Source organism: Lemur catta, chromosome 1 (assembly GCF_020740605.2).
Source record: "Lemur catta isolate mLemCat1 chromosome 1, mLemCat1.pri, whole genome shotgun sequence".
Classification (NCBI taxonomy): domain Eukaryota; kingdom Metazoa; phylum Chordata; class Mammalia; order Primates; family Lemuridae; genus Lemur; species Lemur catta.
The window spans coordinates 24,962,032-24,980,951 of NC_059128.1; the positions used below are offsets into that span (position 1 = coordinate 24,962,032).

Consider the following 18,920-nt stretch of genomic DNA (forward strand, 5'->3'; position numbering starts at 1 on the left):
CAGCACCAAGGGGAGGTGCCCTCAGTAACGAAGCTCCAGCCTCCACAGCAGCCGGTCAGAGGCAGGTGCCACTGGTGGGCCAAGGCATCCAGCCCTGGAGAGGCCAGGCCACTGGGTCAGGTCAGGGCCAGGATAAAGGACTGGTCCTCAGAAGAATCCTCTCCCAAGGGAGGTTGAAAGTAGGGTCAGTGCTTAGGGACTTGGCCCACTTATGATTTACTATGAGCATGTAGTTGGTGGGCTCTCTACAAAATACTGAACTTGGAATCTATTCTTTCCTTTCTTGACCCCTGGCCTGGCTTATTATTCCTGAAGAAAGAGAACAGGGTCAGAAGTCTGGCATCTGAGGTCCCAACCCCACTTGCAATTGTTGAGCTATGTGACCCTGGGAAAGAAGTCTCTCCTCTAGGCCTTGGTCCCCTCACCTGTGAAGGAGGACAGGAAGGAGGTCCCTTCCAATGCTACCATTCTGAGTCCAGTCCATCCTCAGGCCCTAAGGGGTTAACCAGGCTGGGCCCAGTCCCTACTACCCCAGACTCACCAAGGGTTTTGTTTGCAAGGAAACCAAAGCGGGCTTGGGGAGGGGCAGCTGCTCCAACCTCTGTAGACACTTATCCCAGGGAGAATGATGCGGTGTGCGTACAAAGGTGGGTAGCCCGGGGGATGCTCTCCCCACTGGACAGTGCTACCTCTGTGACACCTCCTCATGGAGAAAGGTGACCCGGGAGCTAGGGGTGAGCGTCCCTGTTTAACAGCTTTCCATTTGTTTACCAAAAAAATATTGTTTCATCATAAAAATTCCCAAAATAGTTCCCTCCCTGGCCAGACTGACTGGCGGGCGCCCAGCTTGGGAGCCCAGCCGTGCTGGAGACACACTCTCAGGGAGGCAAAATTAGCTGGGAAGGTTGGAGCTGCAGTTTGAGGACCACCAGCCCCACACATCCTGTGGGGTGGGGCCCGGAGGGTTAGAGCCACAGAATTGTCTCTCTGGGGGGCCTCTCTCTGGGCAGTGGCAGGATTTTCCCCAGAGGCTCAGCAAGCTTATTTTTAGCTAAGAAGGGCTTCCTCTGCTCTTGGGCAGGAGACATGTCTCACGGGCTGGAGGTGAGACAAATGCTTTACTTTCCCTCTGGAATGCACTCTCCCACGCTTCTTCTGCCTAACACCTTCTTGTCCCACAGCTCTTAAATGGCAGCCCTTCGGAGAGCTCTTCTCTTAAATCCCTCTCCCCAAAATGGCCCAAATTAGGGCTTTGGTCATAGAATTTCATAGAATTTTGCCTTTTCCTTTTGGAGGACTTACCCCTGCTTGTAGTTATAAATGTGAACATTGGCCTTTCCCATGGTCTGGAAGGTCCGTGGGCATAGAACATGCCTCAGTACTGATCCCCAGTGCCTCGCGTATAAAGAGGTTCTCAAGAAGCCTGTGTTGGCTGGAGGATGAATGCTCCCTCTTTCTGGAACCCAGACATCTCCCATGGCATGCCAGCCTTATGGGGACTTGTGCCTCTTTGGGGATGAGAGAGTGAGGGAGAGGGATAAATAAAAATGTTTCCACTCCATCCCTGCAACTAATCTCTCCCCCTGCCCCTCACCCCAACCTAACCAAAGCAGGACCCCAAATAGGAAAATGACCCATAGTTAAGCAACAGGTTCACCCTCACAGACGACCTTTGCTGCAGAAGCCCAGAGCTTCCAGGCTCACTGCCAAGCAGACATGGCAGCCACTCTCGTGGCCTTATACCAGGTCTACCCCATCCTTATCACCCCACACCTTAAGGCTTTCCTAATTTTATGTAAAGTGGGAATAAATTCATCCTTAGAAAACATTGCCAATTTTACTGCTCTGTGGCATGCAACCTAAATTAAAACAAAATGCCTTGCCTTGCAACCCAGCTTTAAGACAAGCCCCCACACCAGGTCCCGGAAAAAGAAAGAGAAGAGAGAGAGAAAATCATTTGAAGAGTGGAGGTGTTTGTTTGGGCCATTCCACTCATCGAATATAGGCTCCACAGTAAGAACAAGGAAAACAGATGGCAAATGTCCCCACAGTTGGTCTTAGTTCCCATAAAGCTTGGCAACTTATGGCACCATTAAGTGGATTGTGCTGTATAAGATGTGTATTTTTTTATGTATCTTGACCTCTACATGCAAGGCAACTACTTTGTGATACACAAAGCCATATATATTTTAATAGAGAAGTTATCTTCAAGAGCAACTTTATTGAACGTGATTTTCTTTGTTAGATGCTAACTTTAGAACCTGACCCTCACTTAGCATCCAACCAGATTGTTATTTGCACTCATTGTGGGAAAATCAGACTGTAGAGTCAAGCAAAAGAAAATCTCCTGGAATTCCACCACTCAGAGAGCATCACTATGCATTTCTGAGGGGCTGTTTTTTAAGGCAAGTGTGTACAAATGTGTATTTATTATATAAATATCTCATAAAGGGAAAACCGGAAAGAAGATGTTCTTTTGAAGTTTACAAGTTAGTTTTTTTCAAAGTTTTTTCTTTACAAATACAATGGGCTTTCAAACTCTCCTCAATATTCTGGGATGATTTTCTGCACTGTTAATACTTGTTCCAGAAAATCTACTTGACATCCTTGATTCTAAGCAGGTGAGAGTCAGAGTGCATTGGGAAAGATGGTCAAAGGAACCAGGACCAATGTTTTCCCCCTTGACAATTTGGCCTCTGGTTAGTCCTGTAGGGAAGCAGGCCCAGGAAGACTCCTAATCACATCCGTAAATCACACCTACGCTCTGCCCACCCCAGGGAGCTGAGCTGTACCTGACACTTGAACCATCTGCAAAAAGGTAGGCTCACCACTCTGCATCTGTTCCCTCTTGAGGCCGGATGACAGAGAGAAATGGAAAGAATGCTTAGACTGAGAGAGAGATTTAGAAAATAAACACCCTTCTTTGCCCCATTCAAGCCATTTCTAGTCTCAGATTGTTTCTTTTCCCAGTTGAGGCGTAAGGGATAATTTGAAGAGCAACAGGGTTCAGTATTGAGTACTCACTAGGGAAAAAAAATATGTTTGCTACACTATGTATTTGGTGAGGGTCTGGTTCCATTTCGCTTTGCTTTCTTCAGTACTTGGTGGTTACGAGTCTGGTCCAAGATTGGCTGAGGATTTGCAAGATCAGTGGTTTTGATTAAGTATTTGGACTTTGATCTTTGAATGGGTACATACATGGAATTAACCTTAAAAAGAAAACAGCTCTGCTTAGATGAAAGAAATTACCAGCAGCTTCTCCCACTGAGCATGGAGGTTCATTCTATACCTTGGCCAAATGGACTACTAAGGAATTTGATAATTACCTTTCCAGTTAGAATGGCACATATTCACTGCACAGATTCAAGAATTTGTTTAAAAATGCAACTATAAATAGTGCAGGTACTTCCAGAGTTTCTAACATCAGTCTTGCAAATTTCCTGTACTCATGAATAGCGTGTTGTTCAGAGCCACCCAGCCACACTCCGCAACTGGACTTGCATGAGCCAATGCCCCATTGCCACCTTTGTATTTATTTATTTAACCACCCTGCTCCCAAAATATTAAGATGGCTTTTAAAAAAATACACGCAACCTAATGAAAGCAAAACAATAGGTAAGTGAGGAAATAAAAAGGGAAAACAAGAAAGAGAAAAATAAGATGAAGGTGCTAAGGGTGAAATTTCAGTTCTGCAGGTTGTCAGGGTCTGCACACTTGCCCAAGATGTAGCTGCAAATTTAAATATGAGCTTCCCAGTGGGTAAAGCAAAAAAGAGGAGGCGGACATGGTTAGTTATAGGGTGTATAGTGTCCATAAAACAAAAGCCAGGTGTTTAGGAGAAGCACAACTATTCCTGGAATGAAGACCTGAGAGAAGTTTCTTCCATTGATCCTCATAAAGAAAACAACACTCTTACCATAAATATGATGAGGAGTACCATGATTTTTTGGTCTCTTAAAACATCCCTCAATGTAGACTGATGGCTCCTTAACAAAGTAGAGTTTGTTAAAAGCATTTCCACAGGAGACCAAAACCACATGGTTCTGACCCATAGCTGATGTGATTCAAGGATAAATCTTAAGGACTGAAGGACTGGATGGACTGTATAACTTCAGACAGTCCTTGTTAGCTTTTAGTTTTCTAAGCCAAGTATTTGTAAATATTGTGAGCACAATAAGTGTGTGTTTGCTGTCATTCTAACAAGCGTTTGTGATGCCAGTTAAACAGTGTTCCATTTGCTTTAACTTTGGCTAAGCCAAGGGTAGGACCAAAGTCCTTGGTGGGTGGTACAGGGAAGTGACCACACCTCATTCCCTCTGTCACCTTTCTTCTCTTACAGGGAAGACTTGTAATGTCAAGTTCTCTCCTTTTCCCACTTCACCATTTGGGGCCTACTTGGGCCCATCTCAAGATAGCTCTTTCTCACATGCAGTACTGACTTTGAACAAGTGGAGCTCAGGCCTCATTTAAATTTCTAAGTCCGCCTCTCTCACCCTAGACCCCATCTTTCCCCTTTGGGGTGATCTCTAATCCCTCTACCCACCCATTCCCCCATCCTTTCCTCACTCCCTAATTGTATGGGGTTGACCAGATGCCATGAAAGTGTTCCAGGACTCATATCTATGGAGTTTTTCTGGGGTCCTGGCTGGGTCCAGCTTCCAAGAGCATAGGGCAACTGGATCACTCCCTCTGGCTAGCAGGATACTTCTTTCATGAGACTGCATGGGACTGGGCTGAGGAATGATACTGAGGTACTGATTCTGGGTGACTCTCTCATCAGACACAGGGAGAGTTCAGGCCTCTATGCTCTCACCACATGGTGGACCAGTGATCCACCTCGGACCATTGGGCTTGAGCTGCATAGGTGGGCCTAAGCATCAGCTCTCTCTTGCTTCTCATCTCCTGCCCCCAAAAAATAATTGCCAGAGGACCTACATACCCTAAGGCAGAGATGGGGAACCTTTTCATGTTGGAAGGCCACATTCAAGAAACTTCAATTAGATATAGTTAACAATGTACACTATTTTGTAAAAATCTAATTACTATGTAAAACTGTTTGTTAATTTTAAAGTTAACTAACTAACCTTCTAATGACTTTTTGTTGGAAAGCATTTGAATATTTAGTTGCAGCATGGAGGTCCACAGTCTCAGTTGATCCTCTAGATGGGTATCAGTCATTTGTGACATTAAGGGCATCTTGATTGGGGTCAGGTAGGAGAATGTAGATTCGCAGCAATAAGTGGCTGAAAAGCAAGAAAGCATTTTTCAAGCATGTTACCAAAGGCATGGATATTCTACTGCATTCTTCCATATTTCAGTTGGATCTTCCTTAGCATCAAACAATGATTTTAAAATGTCATCTACTAAGAGCTCAATCAATTCCGTCTGTAGTTGTTTAGGTGATATCAACTTGGTGATATCAACTAGGTGAAGTTGAAATGCTAATTTGAGTGTGATGCCATGATTCTCAAAGTCAGTGAAACTTTCATTGTATTCTCCAATTAATAGGTCTATAACAGCTGTGTATTCTTCAAATGATTCGCATATGTCATCCTGTTCATCAGTGACCTTTGCTAACTGGGGAAAATGTTCATCCAAAATTTCCTTTTCAAGAAGTGTTTTGAGAAAAGATAGCTTTCTATTGAAATGCTTGGATTTTTTGCCATATATCATATGTAGACTTAGTTTTACCTTGCAAAGAAATATTAAAGTCATTTTGATTTGACATGATATCACACAGAAATGCTGCATTCCTATAGAAATCTTCTTTCAGTAAATGATTCACATTGCTGATTCTGTTCTTCATAAAATTTAACTCTGTTCTCGCAGAGAGAAAATTTTGGCTAACAGCTGTCCCTGCCATAGCCAATGCAGTTTAAAATAATAAGGCCAATACATACTGAATACCTCATTGTTCAACTTCAGCATGTTACCAAACTGATGATGCCATGTTGCATTTGCACAAATATACTTAACAATGCTTATAACTTGTTGCAAAGTGTCACTTAAAATAGTAGCTTTAGCACAGAGATTTTGCTGATGCAAGATATAATACAATGAAAAGAAGTGAAAACATCTTAATCTGTTAATACTTTTTTCATCTGTGCAAAAACCCTTCATGTTTTCCTGTCATGGAAGGTGCACTGTTTGTACACACACTCACTAAATTTACCAAATGCAGTCCAACTTCATGACATTTATCTTGAAAGTTGAAGATATCTATTACCAGTGTTTGGTTCACAAGAGTACCCAAAGCGAGTAACTCTTTGTAGCAAAGTTGTATTCTTTTCTTTTTAGGCTACTGAGAATATTTAAACCTTTTATCCAAAAATATTGCTTGTACTTTTGATCATGAAAGCATAGACATGTATCTGTCTAAAATTAAATGACTACTGATGGGTTAAATAGGAAAAGAGGATGGAAACATAGAATTAAGGGACACGTACCCTCAATTCCAAACTGGCTCTTCTACTGACTATGTGACCAAGGGTAAGTTACCTCATCTCACTGGACCTCAGAAGGCTCCTTTGTGAAAGAGAAGGGTCCAGCTAGATTTCCCCCAAAGAGCCCTTCCAAGCTGAATGTCCAGGATTTTGCCCTTTGACCAGCCCTGAGTCACTCTATGTTGTCATTGTGTCCATGCAGACCCTGGATGGAGCACCAGTCCCAAGGCTGGGAACCCCTAACCTGTTTCCTAGGTAAGAAGTGACTCAAATCCGCAGGAAGGCAAAGGTCTGCACACTCTCACCTCCCTCCTCTTTCTCCAAACATTTGGTGGCCTCCTGTATACACAAGCTCACTGAGCTTCGTGCTGCTGAGTATAAACAGAGTGATGTTCGGACCCTGAAACTATGAGGAAACAGCTGATGGTATCATAACAAAAGGCAGAAAGTTTGGGAAGCGTGTCCAAACCACACAGCCAATTCATGGAGTAACATTCACCCCTGCAGGAGGGGCTGGGGGTGTTTGCAGAGGCTGATCATTCCCTCTGTTCCCACCTGCCAACCCTGTACCCCCAGAGGCCCAGACAGCAAGCCCGGAGTGAGGGTGAGGATGGATTCCTCCTCCAGTGTCCACCCTCTTGGAGCAGATAGCACCGGGTGGCCTCTGAGAATGTTTGCCAGCAGCGGTCTTGGCCACACAACAGTCAGAAAAGCCCCTCCTAGGTACTGGTGCTCACAGCACAGAAATGCAGCCCCCAGGATAGAATAGGAAGGGGGAGAGTCATGTGGGTGCAGTGTATGGGCCGGAGGGCCTCTGGATGGTTCTGCTACATTTTTATAATCCTAACAGTCTGTGACTGTGTTTCATACGTCTAGAGGCTAAACCAGGACACACTAAGAAGACAGAACTATTAACACATTGACTACCACACTGGAAAAAAAATTTTTTTTCCCTTGGGGCCACAGTGTTTTCTTATGAAAATAAAATAAAAACCTCAAAAACAAAACGATCCTTTCTAATTTAATGAAAAATTTGTTATGTTGTATTGTTTTCTGTGCGTGAGTTGTATGCAATTTGAAAAATAGTTCTCACCGCTCCCAAGGTGAGGAGACATGTGAGTTACATATGCTTCACGAGGCCCTGGGCTCAAAACTAGCATGAGTTAAATACAACTCACACGGCAGGTAATGTGTTAATAAGTCTGCCCTGTGGGCTGAATACATTACTCTGCTGCTGGATTATAAACCCAAGAGGGTGGGGCCTTTGTCTGCCTCGCCCACTGCTGGGGGCATGGCTTTGCATCCGAGAGGTCTTCAATACATATTTGCTGTAGGCTTGTTAATTAACCAAAAAGCAGGTAGACTTTGAGTGAGAGGAAGTTTGTTTCAAATGAGTAATGCATGGAGGATCAGGCCAGAGAAAAGGAAACCGCAGTTGAAATGGGGAAGGAGGTGGGAAACAGGGCTGCACTGTGTGTCAGGGCAGTGTTGCTGCCTTTCCAGAACCATAAACACTCACCCAGGAATTGTATCGGCCACTCTAGGTGACTGTTTGCCCCAAAGTTTTAAATATATTATACACAGGGGACACAGGCTATTAGCTCTTGGGGGGGGAGACATGGTAAAATTTCCTCTGTCCATCTAAAAAGGCTTGCCCAAGGAAAGGAGCCCCCCCATTGGCTGAGAGTTGGGGATTGGACCCCAGTTCTCTTTGGGGTAGCTCTGGCCAGGCCAAAGCCCTCACTCCCTCTGAACCCGAGACAGCAGAGGACAGCCGCTAGAGGAGAGGAAGAGAGGAGGCCAAAAGGCCCTCTCCCTGCCCTCACTGTTCTCAGTCTCCCTCCAGCTTCTCCCTTTGGCTTGTTGCTAATTTCTGAAAAGAAGGTTCTAGGAGCTGTGATTGTCCTATACCCACAAGGACTTTCACACCAAGGGAGGTGTGAAGCTGCTGGGATCAGATGGTGTGTTAACAGCAGCCAGGGTGAAACCACCTGAACGCCCCACCTTGTAAATTTCACAGCCTGTTTACTCCAGTGGGTCCTTGCCTTAGGGCTTCTACACCAGGGCCTGCCGGGAGAGTGGGGGTGGCGGGGAGCTCGGGCCTCTCCTCTATGAACGGCAACTGGTTCTAGGGCCCGGTGTGGGCAAACCACAGCCTTTTGAGGGTTTAATGAGCTAATGCATGGGCATAGTTTGCACAGCACCTGGGAAATGGGCACACATCTGAAAATATTTACCAGCATTTACTATGTGCCAAGCACTGTCCTAGGCACTAGGGCTACGACTCCAAACAAAATGAAATCCTGTTCTCCCAGAGCTTCCATTCCACTAAGGGAGGCAGGTAACACATAAACAATATAGATCAGGCGCTAAGGAAAAAAATAAAGGCGGACAAGGGGATGAGAGGCTGCCATCTAGGCTGGAGCACCAGGTAAGGCCTCCCTGAAGGAGTCCGCAGAGCAATGGCCACCGGCACACGCAGAGGTGAGAGGACTCACTCCAGAGTAGTTTCACCAGGAGGCTTGGCTGTGCCTTACACAGAGCAGGGGGCAATGGGGAAGGGAGGAGGGGGTGGGTTGCCATAATCCACCTGTACCTTAAAGAGAGTTGAGTATGGTCCGAATGAATTTTCCGGAAGCTCTTCCCTTGCCTGCTGCAGAGGAGCCACTGGTCGTCCTGAGGGCTGCCTATTAAAGATCGTTTCCAGCTGCCTGAAATCAACATAGCAGCCCCCTGCATGGTATGCATTTGAGGGGCTCCTTTCCCAATAGCCAGTGTCTCGCAGGTGCTGCCTCAGTTTCCCCTGGGTGCCAGTCTTTGGAAGTCAAAACACCAAACCATTCAGATCAAATTCTTGATCTGGCACTTACCGGCATGTGTCCTTAAGTGGAAAATTTCTTAGCCTTTGTGAGTCTCAGTTTTCTCCTCAACAGTGTGGAAATTAGTAATGGCACCTGCCTTGGTGGTGGCTGTGAGGATAATTAAACAGGATCATCCCAGAAAGTGCTTAACACAGAGCCTGGCATGCATAATTGCCTCAAAAATGTTCGTGACAGACCCCAGGTCACACCCTTTATCTCTGTCTATAGTATACCCTTGACCTTTGAACCCTTCTGGTGCCAAGGCAGCTGTAGCTGTGAGATTTTCCAGCCCCTACCCAAGGCGCTGAGATACAAAGACTGTTAATAGTACATTTCTATACTAGAGAAATAGAAAAACATACCACTGGAGAACCTGATGGAGACCCCATTCTTCTGGAAAAACATTGACTCTCAGGAACATGGGCTATTGGTGCTCCCTAGCTTCCATTCATGCTATTTTCAGGAATAGTTCCCTGATTTCCCCTGGAGAACATGCTACCCGACTCCCAAACCCGGAAAGCTTCAGATGGGGAGCACATGACCTGCGTCTCAACCAATCAACACATTTCATTCTCATCACCACAGCGATTGGTCCAAGCATGGGATCATGGGCCCATGTGAACCAATGAGAGTCAGGCTTGGATTCCAGGGGAAGGGACGCTCTTTCCTGCTGAATTGGATCTCAGAAGATGTGACTTAGAGCCATTACGGGTTTCTTTCTCTGTAAAATCAGCGTACCTTTACCCGTGTGTGAATTTTAGATAAGAAATAAAAGCTTATGGCCAAACGATTATTTAATATGTGTGAAACCTTTTGTACAAGGCAAAGTTCTGTGTAAAATGTCAGTTAATAATATCTATTTTTTCAGAGCTCTTAGAGTCAAGCTATAAAATAAGACTAAGCTACCGTTTGCTGAGTCTTTTACTCTGCATCGTGTGTTTTACATGCATTACTGAATATTACTGAATTTAATACTACCAATGGTCCTCTGAGTGGGAATTATTCAAGCCCCATTTTACAGGTGAAGAAACTGAGGCTTAGTAAAAGTAAGTATGCCCAAACTTGCATGCCTGGCATATGGTGAAACAGCTTGCCTGTGTGATACACTCACTTGGCCAGAGGAACTGCAGAGTATAACTCGTGCAATCTCCTGGACCTCACCAGATTCTGTGCACAAGATGAGGTCACAATAGCTGTTATATTGACATACAGCTGAGTCCTGGCCCCGTTCTGCTCACAAGGACCTCATACTACCCTCCTTTATTCTTCTGTCTCCCTATCTCAGGCCCCAGACCCCTGTGTACAAAAGCAACTCCACCATTCCTCAGCCCCTGGTACAAATCACTCAAAGGGATGCCGGGGGCTGGGTGGGGGGGTCTCTACCCAGGAAGCTCAGCTTCCAGTCAGCCTGAAGCGCCATCACCTGGCTGCAGCTCTGCACTCGCCATCTTTATCACATTGTAGAGATGGTTGGTTTCTCCTCTCAGCTCCTCCCTACTTCCGCTGTCACACCAGGTGTGACCTTTTCTCTCAATTCATCTTGCTCCTTGGAGACATAAGGGCCTTTCTGACTCTCTTCAATACATGAGGTATAATCTCTTCCGTATATGACCCCTACCCCCTATGGAAGTCTTCCTCCACTGTGGCTTGTGTCTCCATAGGCATCTCCTCCTAACACCCAGACTGCTCCTTCACCAGCTCCTAACTCTGGGAAGTTGCCGAGAGTCAGTCCTGGACCCCATGTCACTCTCCCTCCACAGGCTCTGCCTCAAGTAGCCCATTCCTCTCATGGCTTCAGTGACTACTTCTGTGAGGACAGATTCTAAGCAAATCTCAGGCCTGGCCTTTTTCCAACTGCCCATTGAACTTCCACTTGGATTTCCCTCCCACCTCAAAGCCTTCAAGCTTAAAAGGGGCCCAAATCCTCGCCAACAATGAGCTCTGTCTCCTAAATCCCCCAAGTCTGTGAGCACATCTGTTTGTTTTAGTTTACGGGAGGAAAATTGCAGTCAGGCCTCTGCCCTCACTGGTGATTCTGAGCTCCCCCTTCTCTGTCCTCAGATTGAAATGAGTCATCCTCTAATAGGACAGCTAATGACCACTTCATGGCAACCCAAAATCTCAGGGGCTTAACACAACCCAGGTTTATTTCTCACTCCTGTCACAGACCAGTGAGAAACTAAGGGTGAGGAACTCTGCTCCACACAGTCATTCGGGGACACAAGTCCCTTCACCCTAGTGGCTCTGCCATGTCCTAAGGCCTGGAGTCCCCCACTGCATCCTCAGTGTCCAGCCAACATATGAAAGATGATGGATTGATGGATCACAGGGGATATATTAGGGGCCAGGTCTAGAGGTGATGATGTGGCACTTTCACCCCCATTCTACTGATCAGAACTTAGTCACATGCCCCACCGAACTGCAAGAGAGGCTGGGAAATGAAACCTAGCTTTATGCCCAAGAGGGCTGGTGAACACACAGCAGTCACCTGAGACTAGACTAGCCTCTCAGCCTCGGTGCTCAGCCTGCAACCTAATCCCTCATTAAGTCCCACATGCTGAAGAATTTCAGGCTTCTCTCCACCAAGCAGCCCGACCACAGCTGCTCAACTTGCCCCTAAATATCAGCTTAATGATACGACTCTCGCACAATTGCTAACCTTCATTCACCCAAAAAACATTTCTTGAGCACTTATCACGTGCCAGTTACTGTGCTCTACACCAGAGATATAACAGCAAAGAAAAAAATGGTCCCCGCCCTTAAGAAGATCCCATCTTGCATGGCCTTATTCAAACCTAAAGAAAACATTTACTATATTATGGTTGTATCTTTTAAAAACACTTTTCTTTGTCAAACGCACAGAAAGGTGCCAATAAAAAAAACCCTAAGAACCTCACACAAATGTCAATTACTTGTTACTGGCAAACAGGGAGTGTCACACCCAGGGCATGGTCTTTGCTGCCCAACACAAGTGATCATGCATCTTCCTTTACCAGTGAGCTCCTAGCATCATCTTCTTGCCACCCTCCTCCCAGGCTGACATCGGGGAAGTCTGGCATCTCCATGTTTTTAACCTCTGCCCCAGCTGCCTGGCAGAATATCTGCCTGTGCATCTGTTTAGCTCCACACCAGCCCTGGGGTCAGTTCCCAAGAGGCCCAGACAGCAGAGGCTTCCCTGTCTTCAGAACCATCCGTGTGTTCAGTGATGAGGTCTGGGAACCTGTAATGGTGGTGCTCGGCCTCCTCAATATCCACCTGAGAGCCATGAGTGAAGAGACGTCTGTTTTATGCAGCATCGGATGTGCCTCAGATGTTCTTCAGAGTGGAGACTCATCAGGAGGTATTGACTGTCCAGCATTTAACGCCCCTTATCATTTGGGGGCAATTCCCTGTCATGCAGTTTGAGAGGGATGCAGTCCCCCACCTCTGCCCACCATCAGGACAGGAGTGAGGAGATGCTCTTTGTGACCCCTCCATGCTGGCCAGGCTGAGCACATGCCCTGGGCTCAGCAAATCAAACCTTCCTACCAGGGATTTTGAGTGCTGAGGGCTAGTTTAGGGAAATTTTGGAACTCCTTTTTGTAACTCCCAAAGAACGTTCCAAAACCCATCTTGGATCCTTCAATGCAACTTGACTGATAAAGTATCTTTTTGCATTTTCTGCTATTATAACACAATATCACAGACTGGGTAATTTATAAATATTAGTTTATTTGGCTCACAGTTCTAGAAGCTGGGAAGTCCAAGAGCATGACACCAGCATCTGGCGAGGGCTTTTGTCCCGCGTCATCCCATGGCAGAAGGACAAGCAAGCATGTGGGCTACAGAGAGGGAGGGGGCTAACTTATCCTTATCCAGGACCCCACTGTGTCGGTAACTACCCACCCATGATAAGGGCATTAGTCCATTAATGAGGGCAGAGCCTTCGTGACCTAATCACCTCTTATTAGGCCCCACCTCTCAACACTTAAATTGGGGATTAAGTTTCCAACACATGCACTTTGGAGGGGCACACTCAAACCATATCACATAGTTATGGAGTCCAGGCTTTAAAATACATAGAACCTCACCTTGCAATGGTATGAACATCTCCAAAGTTCTAAATCAATCTGTTCTTCACTCTCATTCTCCTCTCAGCATGTACCTGGCTTGGAATCTTGTCACACCTGGGAGTTCTCCCCGAACACCAATTATCCCATCCTTCCGGTGGCCTATCCCCCAAGGGCCTTCCCAGTTGGTGGCTAAGATCCACCACCATCTAATCCCACTCTCTGAGGTATGGACCCTGTATTAGTCAGCAATTTCCAGAGAAACAGACCCAACAGGATGTATATATAGTGAGAAGGAGATTTATTACAAGAAATTGGCTCATACAATTATGGTGATGGACAAGTCCAGCAGTCAGTAAGCTGAAGACCCGAGGAGCTAACAGTGCATATCTAACCTGAGGGCCTGCAGGCTCAAGCCCCAGGAAGAGTTGAAGTTTCAGTTTGAATCCAAAGGCAAGAAAAAAAAAACAAACCTAAAAACCAATGTCCCAGCTTGAAGACTGTCAAGCAGAAGGAATTTCCTCTTATTCAGGGAAGGGTCAGCCTTTTTCTTTATGTAGGCCTTCAACTGATTGGATGAAGCCCACCCATAGCAGGGAAGGAAATCTGCATTACTCAGTCTATTGATTTAAATGATAGAGTCATCCAAAAACTGTGTCACAGAAACACCTGGAATAATGTTTGACCAAATTATCTGGGTACCCCCATGGCTCAGTGAAGTTGACACATAAAACTGACCACCATAGACCCTAATAAATTTTTGCCTTTGGATAACTCCTTTTCCAGGCATGCCCACCCCTCTTCTCTTCCTCTCCAGAACTATAGCAGAAATCCTGTAAATCCCCTGACAGTAGCAAACTGGGCAACTCTGCTATTCCCTGGCCAAATGAGCTGGAATGAACAACTCCTAAGGAAATTATGATTTTCCTCATCAAGGCTGAAGACTAGGAAGCCATCTACAGCATGTCCCCTCTCCTGTCCACATTCCACTGACACCCAGTCTCACCCTTCTGACCTTTCCTTTACAATCCCACGTCCACTACCTGGTCCCCACCATTACCACCTCAAGCCCAAACTACTATGATTGCCTGTGAATTAATTAATCTCTCCAGCTTCTCTTCCCCCAATGTATTCTCCAAACCACCACCAAGTTATTTAATCTCAGTGGGGAAAAAAACAACATTCTTCCAGTTCTGGGTTTGCAAAATTCTTTGGTTCTTCATTGCCCATAAAATTCAATTCAGTTCAACAAATACTGTTTTAGCATCTGCTGTGCACCAGGTTCTGGGACCACCAGAGCAAGCAAGTGGTGTCCTTCCCCTCAAGGGACTCACTGCCTGTCTCTAGGAGGAGGCAGACAAGTACAGTCCAGGCAAGAAAACTAAAAAGCCCAAATCTTTTACCAAAAGGAAACTGACATCCGTTGTTTCTGCCTACCCAGTAACCATTTTCCCTTCTCCTGCAACAGCACCTGGTCTTCCATTGGGGAATACCTTAATTAGGATTCCCCAAAAGCAGATCCTGAGACACAGATTCAAGTGTGAGTAGTTTATTTGGGAGGCAATTCCAGGAAACATCAGTAGGGAAGTAGAAAAGTGATATGGGGAAGGAAGGAAGTCAATGAAGAGTGTATATATATATATATCATCATTCAAGTGACCACTCTGAGCAACCAGAACTTAATTCCGCTGGGGAACTCTGAGAAACACTGTAAAACATGAGCCTCAGAGTCATCCCATGCAAGAGACAAGAGAGCTGGGATGTTTATACACCAACTCTGTCAGCCACTGGTTGAGGACTGCTCCTAGGAGGTGTCAACTACCTGGCACTTCTGGCCTTTCTTGCATGTGTTCAGAGAGAGCTCTGGTGGTCAGAGAAAGTCCACGTTCTCTGGCAAAAGATGCAGATGTTAACAGTTGGAAATTGAATAGCACACATGGAAATGGTAAGGGCCAAGGGGATAAGGATGGGGCCATGACGGCACCTGCTATGGTGACCATCCCTCCGTGTGGTTGGGGTGGGGCTGAATTTGCCCTCCCGGGCCACGCCCCGACCTGGTCAGTGAGAAACCCCACATTCCCCCGGCCATGGGTATAGCTCCAGCAGGGCTGAGGGGTAGTTGCTTATGACCCAGGCTGAGCTAATCAGTAAGCCTCTGTCCTAAGAATTCTGAGAATTCTTCTGGAAATAATTTGGCAAGAGATTGCTGAACTGAGAAGAGGCTGCCTAGAGTTGCCTGGGACACCACACGGAGAAAGCCCACTGGAAAACAAAACCAGCACAGATGAACCAGAGCCAAGAAATATAAAGAGACTGAGTCCCGATGATACCGTTTGAGCACCTAGATCTACCTCCGTGTCAAACTCATGCCTTGGGCTTTTGAATTAGACAAAATGATAAAGTCCCTTTTATCTTAAGTTAATTTGAGTTGGATTTCTATTACTTGAAAGTAAAATAGTCCTAATTCATGGGGTAATCAAGATTCTCTAAAATAAAGCCCCAATTCAAGTTTTTAATCATTATCACCTACAGTTCTTCTACGCAAACACTGTACTGCTTTCAGGCTTATAACTGTCTGTCCTCCCAGTGGATTTATATACTCACCCTCCATCCACTCCAAGCACCACTCACCTCATTCCTATCCCTCAGGGCTGCTTCTTCCTCTTTGCTGCCTGTCTAAATCCTACCTGTTGATTTCAGGCCAACTCTGGCACTAACTCCTCCAAAAAGCCATCCTGACTACCCCAAACCACAGCTCTCCTCTGAGCAACTTGAACACTTGTCTACGCCATTCATCCGATGCTTATCACACAGGGCTTGGTATAACACCAGTGTGAGTATGTTTCCCTTGTTCCCCATCAAAACTAGAAGCCAGTGGGGAGGAGAGGCACAAAAGAAAAGAAAGACTCGAAGCCACGTGTGTAACTGCTGTGTCCTTAATGCTCAGAATGAACTAGTATGGTAGTATGCAAAACAACACCCTGGTTGACTCAAATCTCTTTTTAAAGGAATCTTAAAAATAAATAAATGGCAATGGCAGTTTTGCTTGGTTGAGCGAAGAACCTAGAACACAAGTGTTTCTTACTTCTCCATTTTGCCTAAGACAAACCAAGCTTAAAAGAGGCCCAGCAGGGAATCTATCACTCCCCCAACACAGTGGGGCACTTTCTGCAGACTACCTTTTCCTGGGCACTCCAGGCCACAGCTCACAGACCCCTTGTAGTGTATATCTGTCATTCCTGACTTCCAAAATCCTTTGTATAATCTCTGTACCCACATGGGGCTTTGATTTGGAGGTGAGCTACCTGAGGAAACAAGAGGGGTGCAGGCACACATTTTGTGGGTCCAGGTGGTGGCAGATGCAGCAGCGTTTGGGTTGGAGGTGACAGTGGCAGCTCTCTGCCTGCAGCAGAGGCAAGCATGGTTCACGGTTGGCAGTGGCAGCAGGTCTCTACCAACCCAGTCCTGCAGTGTGGCTCTAACTACTGCTCACAGGCCAACCTAGTGCCTATTTCTCTTCTGACAATTCTGTGATCTTCCCAACATCCCTAAATAAACTCCTTCCTGCTTAAACTGGCTAGAGTGAACTCTGTTATCTGCAACTGTGCACGCTAAGCGATACAACCCTGATGTCCACTGCTCGGCCAAGTGGCTTTCTCCATGTCCCAGACATGAATCAAAGTCATGCAACCTCACCTGGCAGATGGCCAACTTCAGTCCTTCCACGTCCTATTTGAGGGTACCTCCTGTTGCACTGTTGGAAAGAAGAAAAGGGATTGAGCAGCAAAACCAGATGGCCCTGGGAGACCGTCCTGGGTTCCTGGCGTTCGGGAGGTTTTACCTAATCTGACTGGGGAATGCTCCCTTTCACCCCAAAGGCGACTTTTAGTTGACTAGAAGGTTTCACTAAATAAATATAAAATCATTTTGTATCTCTAAATATTTTCATGGCACCAGAAATTCAAGATTTAAAAACAATGCCCAACTGTCTGCCTCTGACCCTACAGACCAAGTTCCTCTCCTTCAGGTTCCTCTTACTGGCTTCTGACTCAGCTAATTTTCCCCTTCTTTGGGCCTCTTGAAGGTTTTTCTCAGCTCTCCTTCCCCTGCTCCTACATAGATGCCCAAGTCATATTTTCCCCTGTAGCGCCTGGTTACTTCCCAGTACAACCTGACCATGTGTCTGTGAGGTCTGGGCACCTGGAGCTGGCTTTAGGGCTGAGGTTCAACCTAAACAAATGCCTTTTTCTCTCTTGCCTGACCCTGAATTCTAAGGAAAAACCGTTCCTCCCTCTATTTCCCACGCTTTACTCCAGCTGGCTCCAGGCTTCGCCAAGGAATTCCCTAATCAGCCGATTGGGCTGCCTGTCCAAACTTCACAGCCTCCTTTAAGGGTGCCACTGGGGACAGAAATAATGGAGTCATGGGGATTCCCTGACCTTCTAATGTGGGAGCACTGCATGCCGGGCTTGTTTCCATGCGGTCACCAAAGATGCTCCACAGAAATTCTCCCCAGTCCTCTTTCTTGTCATTCATTCATCAAACATTTGTTCCTCGCAGAAATCACACTAGACTGAAACTCTGCAAGATGGTAGGTTCAGGATGGCTTGCCAGGGCCTCTCATAGATGGGCTCTCACAGACAAGTCCTTGCCGACAGCTTAAGGGGGAACAAGGTCCCAGGAGGCCCCCGACTGTCTGATCATGTGACCTTCTTGGCTTCATTACAAGGACGTCCTGTTCCTCTTGGAGTGATGGCTCTATTGAGGAAGTGACTGTGTCATATCTGGGACAGGAAAAAAGCTATTTCAGGTCCTGAAGTAATAGTCAGATAGTTAGCGCAGCCTTTTCAGAATCTGCCTGGGCAGCGGAGAAAGACCCATCATGAGGCAGCGTGACTGGGAGCCTGTGTCACTAACACAAAGGAGGACCAACTGGAGGGAGAAGAGGGGCTGGGGTTGCCAGGTAGGTCCTCCTCCTCCACTGTGACACATTTCTGGCCAGCCATGAAGTGATGGCAGGTGGGATATAATACACGTGACCCCCAAACCAAGCTGCAGCTTCAGTCTCCACACTTCCAGGTAGACAGGGAAGAATGGGAGCATCCTCAGTCTCACAGCCTCCTTGGATTTCAAAAGTACATTAAGGTTGGGCAAAGTGGCTCATGTCTGTAATCCAGCACTTTGGGAGGCCAAGGTGAGAGGATCACTTTAGGCCAGGAGCTCAAGACCAGACTAGGCAACATGGCAAGACCCCATTTCTACAAAAAATTTAAAAATTAGCCAGGCATGGTGATACATGCCTGTAGTCCCAGCTACTCAGGAGACTGAGGTAGGAGGAACCCTTGAGCCCAGCAGTTGGAGATTATAGTGAGCTATGAGCACACCATTGAACCTCAGCCTGGGTAACAATGGAGTGAGACCCTGTCTCTGAAAAATAAAAAAAGTACATTGAACAACAGGAGGGTACATAATGGCTATGAAGGTCTCTCCTTGGCTAGCTAAGGCTTACCCTGTACGCAACAAGAGATTTAAGGTGCTTCATTTGTATATTTCTGTCAAGAATTCTT

General features: G+C 46.2%; 1 long non-coding RNA gene across 1 annotated transcript; it reads right to left on the reverse strand.

Annotated features, from left to right (window-relative positions):
• Positions 1 to 5,225: 5,225 nt before the first annotated feature.
• On the reverse strand, positions 5,226 to 17,992 carry LOC123646528. Its single transcript, XR_006737932.1, has 3 exons — positions 17,793 to 17,992; positions 17,050 to 17,107; positions 5,226 to 5,243 (listed from the first exon to the last, which is right to left on the reverse strand). It is a non-coding gene; the product is annotated as an uncharacterized LOC123646528 (long non-coding RNA).
• Between the last annotated feature and the right edge of the window lie 928 nt (positions 17,993 to 18,920).